Source organism: Argiope bruennichi, chromosome 7, assembly GCF_947563725.1.
Source record: "Argiope bruennichi chromosome 7, qqArgBrue1.1, whole genome shotgun sequence".
Classification (NCBI taxonomy): domain Eukaryota; kingdom Metazoa; phylum Arthropoda; class Arachnida; order Araneae; family Araneidae; genus Argiope; species Argiope bruennichi.
The window spans coordinates 73,833,430-73,840,414 of NC_079157.1; the positions used below are offsets into that span (position 1 = coordinate 73,833,430).

At 31.9% G+C, this 6,985-nt stretch overlaps 2 non-coding genes across 2 annotated transcripts; one reads left to right on the forward strand and one right to left on the reverse strand.

Annotated features, from left to right (window-relative positions):
- The first annotated feature begins 94 nt into the window (after positions 1 to 94).
- Trnae-uuc (transfer RNA glutamic acid (anticodon UUC)) lies at positions 95 to 166 on the forward strand. The gene has a single exon. It is a non-coding gene; the product is annotated as a tRNA-Glu (tRNA).
- A 5,019-nt stretch (positions 167 to 5,185) lies between these two features.
- Trnae-uuc (transfer RNA glutamic acid (anticodon UUC)) lies at positions 5,186 to 5,257 on the reverse strand. Its single transcript has one exon. It is a non-coding gene; the product is annotated as a tRNA-Glu (tRNA).
- Positions 5,258 to 6,985: the final 1,728 nt, after the last annotated feature.

The following is a 6,985-nucleotide window of genomic DNA, read 5'->3' on the forward strand; positions in this document are numbered from 1 at the left end:
ATAAATTATTTATGAATATGGTTTTTTAAGTTGCAACAGATATTGAGTAAAGTTTGTTGAAATGCGTAAAATGTAATGTACATATGAGTGTATATCCCATGTGGTCTAGTGGTTAGGATTCCTGGCTTTCACCCAGGCGGCCCGGGTTCGATTCCCGGCATGGGAAGTATTTTTTTTAATACTTCCACTGGATTTTCAAATTTGAGGAAATTTCGTATTAAAATCATATTTCTTTCATGAGATGTTTTGAAGTTTCTAAAAATTAACCTCTTGGAAAATAATTTTATAATACTTGCATTTGTTAAAGACGCATTCAAAACACACTGCAAGGGTTCAGTGAATTCTGTCAGATCTTTCAACTTTATTTGTAAATGTAATTCTTAAAAAAATCTCAGCATAATTTACAACTTTTGAATTGAATTATCTTAAAATATGTTTGAATTGAATTATCTTAAAATATGTTTGAATTGAATTATCTTAAAATATGTTTGAATTGAATTATCTTAAAATATGTTTGAATTGAATTATCTTAAAATATGATTGAATGAAAGATTTTTATTTTATGCATAAAATACTTTATTTTTGATATTACCAGCTAGTGGTGGTGTATGAAATTCCAGAGTTAAAATTGCCAAATCTAGCACTAGGGATCTCAACCTACACAGATCTGGGTGCTCAAGCTAGATTTATCATTGAATTTAAAAACTAAATCCCATTGGCTTTTTAAGGAAACATAGAGAGTGTGTGAAATGGAAACCCCAACGTGTACACCACCAGATTGCAACTTATAATTACGAAACTGGACTCTTAGATTTTATCTGTAATATTTCAAATCAGCTTAAATCCTTTTATGTGTGTGGATTATCGGAAACATTTTTTTTTCTGACCTCTCATTCGATCTTGGAAAATTTTCAGCATTTTTAAATGTCACATTTGTGAGAAATTTAATCTTTAAATGCAGAGCGGTACCTTTAAGCCACATGCTCAATTTTGTCTTCTAAATAAGAAGATAAATTTATGGCTTGTTGTGGTGCATGCCAAAAATGCCATTAAATCAGTTTATAATATATTCAATGTGCTGACGAAAAAAGAAAAACTACTAACAATTTTTTTTATATAAATAATTTTATTGCATGTCCTTTTTGCTTTCTTTATATGAGTGAGAATATCATAGTTAATTGTATAATGTTTAAAAAAAATTATTACTTGAAAAATAATTTACTTAAGTTTATATGTATCAATGCTCGCAATATTTTTAATCAACTAAATCTCAGTTTTGCCAGTTGGCAGTAAGCTACTTCTTGCCATAAATCGTATTCAAAACAAAAAATATTTTTAAAGTTTTTTTTTTTTTTTTCATAATTTATTTAAGAAATGAATGCCAAAAAACAATTTAATACCAATTTTTAAACATTCAGGCATTTAAGGATTAAAATCACATGGTCTTAAAAACCCACTCCAGCTAACACTTTAGTCATGGGCTATATCTCGAATTTCGTATGAACTGAAGAACGATACTTCGATTGATATTTATAAATTTCAGTTATGCGACTTTCAATGTGATTTTTTTTATTAACTGATGCACTGTGTACTACTCTAGTCAGTCTCTGAGAAACTTGTTAAACGACAAGCTGTGATTTTGATGAGTTTTGACCATTTCTCTGTCTAAAGCTGTGATAGAAAAATGCCGTCAACTTCTGTTTCGAGAAAAATAATTTATGCCTTCTGTTAATTTCGGAAGAAGTTATCTATGGCAACGGTCGTGAGGCTTACTTCGGTTGTCATGGCAACTATCATGTAACTGAAAATCTTCACCCTAGACAAGATAAAAACAACCCGGATTCTATTTCGTTTTAATCAAAATAAGCGGTTTTAGCAGAAAACCGATAAAAGTTTTACATTTTTATCTGCAACAAAGAAATGGAATTATTCTTTGACTTAGCGTCTTGGAGATTAATGCAGATAAAATGATACTTGTTTACCAATAAAATTCCATTATTCTGTGTTTCAGAGCAGATATCTTGCCTTTTACTTTTGATTTCTCGTACACGAAGTAAACATTGTATTGTAATCATCAATTTGAACTCAGAATTTTGAACGAATCTTCATGTTTCAGATCGAAAAACAAATTTTTTGAGTTATGTCTGTCCGTCAGTTAGCGAAGATAGCGCTTTGACTAGCACCGATGAAACTTGATATATGCCTTTTAACCCAAATTTGAAAATTTCTATCACATTCTGAACGAAATATATTCAAAGGAAGTCCGTCAGTCTGGCTGTCCGAATATAAGTTAACTAACTATAAAACAAAGAGATGAAAATTATTTGATTCACAGATTGAACGCGTGAGTATAAATATGGATCAAATTTGTAATCAAATGGGGTTGATTGTCATGGGACAGACTGACAATCAACTCATCATGGGGTTGATTGTCAGTTTTCATTTTCACAAGCATGCAAACGCGATAACTCAAAAATACAATGGCTTAAATATATAAAATTTGGTGAGTGTTTTATAACTATTATCGTACATTTTTACCAAGTTTTGGCTTTAATTGGCTGGAAAAAGAAGTCTGAAATGCACTTACAGTTTTCCGGTATTCGTGTATTAACTGCATCCCGCGCCAAAGATCGGTTACTAATTGGCTGCTTCATAATTATTGTTCGCCAACATTACGCGGATAATACACAAGTACATTTATTAGAGATTATAGGTGAAAATTTCGTTTGGACTACTCATGCTGATTTTAATACATTATTGAAATTCCTTTTAAAATCTTTATTAATAATAAAGGTCTGATGTTCGATTTTCAAAAGTAATCAAAAAATCTTACTACCAATGTAAGTTCCGTAAAAAGATCTTGGCATAACCAAAACTTTAGAAGCAGTAATATCACAGAAATATTTTTTTAAAAAACTTATTAAATTGTTTTGACTTTTGAAAATCTATTTTTTTTATGTTTCTTGGTTATAAACCAAGATTTCTTAAACGTTTTCTCTTCGAAGACGATACTGACAATACGGTTCGTTTGCTTTTTTTTTTTTTTTTCTCATATATGAAAATTTGGGAAAATAAAAAAAAACAAATATATAATCGAAGTACATACAACAACATACACGAAAAAAATATTTTAAGTATTTTAATCATTAAAATATTCGAATTCGAAATTTTGACGAAACTTTGCGTTTTAGACCTCCCTCAGTTCAAAAAGGGGAGAGATTATGTCTTTTCATTTCTGTAAACATTATTACTCAGAAACGCTTTGAGCTAGATAAATGTAATTTGGTATATAGACAAGCAACTAAATTTGTAGATTTTTGTCAAATCGAATCTAGGAAGTCTGGCTAGCTTGCTGTTCTACTACAAGTAAACACGGCAATTACAGAATTAAGAAAGCTAGATGAATAAAATTTCGATGCAGGTTTAACAACTAAAGGATCGATTTTTTAAAATCAGATTCCTGGGGGTCTGTCCAAGGGGGCTGTCTGTCTCTCTGTACTTTCAGAAGTATATAAACGCATTAACTAAAAAAGCCACAGTGACTTAAGTATATCAAATTTGTTATGCGATTTTCAGTTTTGTATAGGGTCGTGGTGGCCTGCTGGTAAGGTCTCGTTTTCGGAACCGGAGGGTTTCAGGTTCGAGACCCGATTCCACCGAAGAACCGTCGTGTAAAAGGGCCTGGTGCACGTTAAACGTCCTCCCGCTGGTGTGACGTGGTATGGAGAGGGGGGGCCAGCTCAGGCGTCGTCCTCGTCATCTGACCGCGGTTCAAAATGACGAGGTCCGTCCCAAAATAGCCCTAGTGTTGCTTTAAAGGGGACGTTAATATAACTAAACTAAACTAAACTTCAATTTTGTATGAAACTTTTGTTTCAATCGGCTCGAAAAAGCACAAATAAACTCAATCAGTAAAACACAAATTCAAATATTATTAACTGTATACCAATAATCGCACGATGCATTCAGTAAAAAATGCTACATTCATATCAAAGATTAATATTTTGTATGCCGATACCATGCAAGGGCTCTCTGCCTTATCCACGGACCACTTTTTTCCACCCCTCCTGATTGATGTCTATCCTTATTCAGTTCATTCAACTCATTACTATTTTCAAAATAGCGGTTTATTTTCAGTTAAAAGCCTGGTTTTGGCTGTTCGAAAATAACCGAAAATCTTATCAATGTAAACCATGATGGGGAATGTAAGTAGCACCGAAGGATGCAAAATTAGAATGGATCGAATTGAAATAACCGTCAGGGGTTAGGAGCCTCGTTCGTTTCTTTTATTATCACCAGTTGCACACAATTGTGAAACAAAGATAATTCTTTTTAGAATTTTATTCCAATTCACACTTGGGGCCGCGGTATCCTGGTGGTAAGGTCTCGGCTTGTGAGCCGTAGGGTTTCAGGTTCGAGACCCGATTCCATCGAAGAACCGTCGTGTAAGAGGGTCTGTTGCACGTTAAATCCGTCATGCCAAACGTCCTCCCGTTGGTGTGGCATGGCGTGGAGAGGGGGGTGCCAGCTCAGGTGTCGTCCTCGTCATCTGACCGCGGTTCAAAATTATGAGGTCCGTCCCAAAATAGCCCTAGTGTTGCTTTACAACGGGACGTTAATATAACTAAACTAAACTAAACTCAAATTCATGCTCGATTGCTTAACGTTTACATTCATAACGTAACTTTTACATTTATTTTAAATTTCATTTTTTTAATAAAGAATACGGAATACGCTAAACCATAATTCCTAAACTAAGGATCGTGATACTAACCTTAGGCTGTGCCAAAAACAAGGATGAAAATTTATCCTAGTGCCTAGAATTGAATGCAAACAAGAATAACAAGAAAGCTATTTTAAACAAAAGCATTTGGATATATTTTACTTAATAATTGCTTAAGTTAGAATTTTCTTATTGGTGATTATTTAATGCATTGGTTATTCATTTTTATTCATACATTTACATACATTTATGTTCATTTATTTTCCATCGAGATGAACATTTTTGCTCTACAGTTTGGGTGAGTCTGAAATGATTCAGTATGCAAATGATCAATATATATTAGAAATTGAAAAAAAAAAAAATTCTTTCCGATATTTTATCAATACTTTGCAACACAGCGTTTTTTAAAATTAAAAAAAAAAAATTCTTTTGTTGGAAGCGAAGGGTAGTAAAAAAGGAAACTTCCCATGCCGGGAATCGAACCCGGGCCGCCTGGGTGAAAGCCAGGAATCCTAACCACTAGACCACATGGGACGTGACAACTTTATTGACGCTTATATTTTGATGCATAGATTCATGACATACCGATTATTGCACTCTTTTTTTTTTCTTTTTTTTTTAATAAAATTAATAGTTTATTGTTGCTGCGGTTCCTGTTTGAGAAATGCTTTAAGATGAAAATAGTGATTTTGGACCATAATGTGCTGAGGTGGTTAACATCGAACCTGGCATTCTTTCTCAAAAGTTCCAAACCATACCAGTAATATATATGTTACCATTAAAATATGAAATCCGTTATTTTATAGAATACCTAGTTATTTCATGAAATAATTGATAGTGTCCGTTAAAGTGTAAAACTCTCTTGTATTTCATGGTTTAACTAGTTATTTCATAGAATAACGATCTGCAGCCCGTTAAAGTGTATAATAATCTTAAAATCGAAGAAGTACCGGATGTAGAAATATCGCTCCGGTCGGTTGCTACAGCTCAAAGTTTAGGTACTGGTCAGGGATTTAAAAAATGTTCGTGTAAAACACAGTGTGTCAACAAAAAATGTTTGTTTTAGAAATAATGTTCTTTGTAATTCCAAGTGTCATTTTAGTAATCCTTGTTGTAACAAATTATTTTATGGTACGTTTCCATAAATACCATTTATACGCGGCATAAATTAGATAAATGGCTTCTTTTTCACTTTGTCTATCATTAGTTTAATTTCATTTTAGATAAATTGTTTATTTTACACTTTAACTGTCTCTCATTAGTTAATTTATAGAATACCTAGTTATTTCATAGAATAACTAGTTAAAGTGTCAAATGAATAACATATTACACACTTTAACGGACACGATCAGTTATTTCATGGAATAACTAGGTATCCTATGGAATAACTACATTATATACTTTAACGGTAACATATACAACATGTATCTCGAGATATGTACCTTGTAATAAGTACTAGCAAGTATTTTAGCTTAATTGAAAAGTGGTTTCCTACAATCCTTATTACACTTTATAAAAACATGCTCAACTACTGTTGAACATCAAATAATAATTATTATGGAAGTGTACGATTAAATAACTACTCATATGCCTTACATAAATACAATTAGTTTTTAAAAATATTTTTTAACTAAACATATCTTATTTCATGATATTTTTCAACTTAGTTTCTATTTGTTATTAGCTATACTTAGTTTTTATATTTATTTTCAAAAAAGATTTCTCCACAATCAGTAAATACCGTTTTTAATATTTGTGGGATTTATCTCTTCAGCAGTCCTTACTTTTTTGATACAGGAAGAGAAAAGACATTGCGCAAGCGCAACAGGAGAAAATCGAGAACTAGTGAAAAATGCAGCTGCTGTCTCTGCTAAGAGAGGAAGTTTTCCGTTTTTCCCCCATTTTCTCTGAAGATAGAGCTCTAAAAAGAATTGTATTAGATGTTTTATTAATTTAAATATTAAATAAGATGCGATATTGAAGAAATCTGTGATTATTTTAAAACAATGTAATGAATAGGAAAACGTGAAATGCTGTTTTTTTCTTGTGTTCGATTCCTTCAAGGAATGATGCAGCTTGCAGTTAAGTTATAATATACATGTTATAAAATCAGTCAAATGGTTTATTGAGGAAACGTTTTATCAGGAAAGTAACCTTTTGAAGAAATATGTCTCCCTTTATAATTTAAATCAGTTGGGGAGAAAATTGAAAAAAGAAAATTATCTTTTTATTTTAAATTACTACCAAATCAGGTTGTTAACT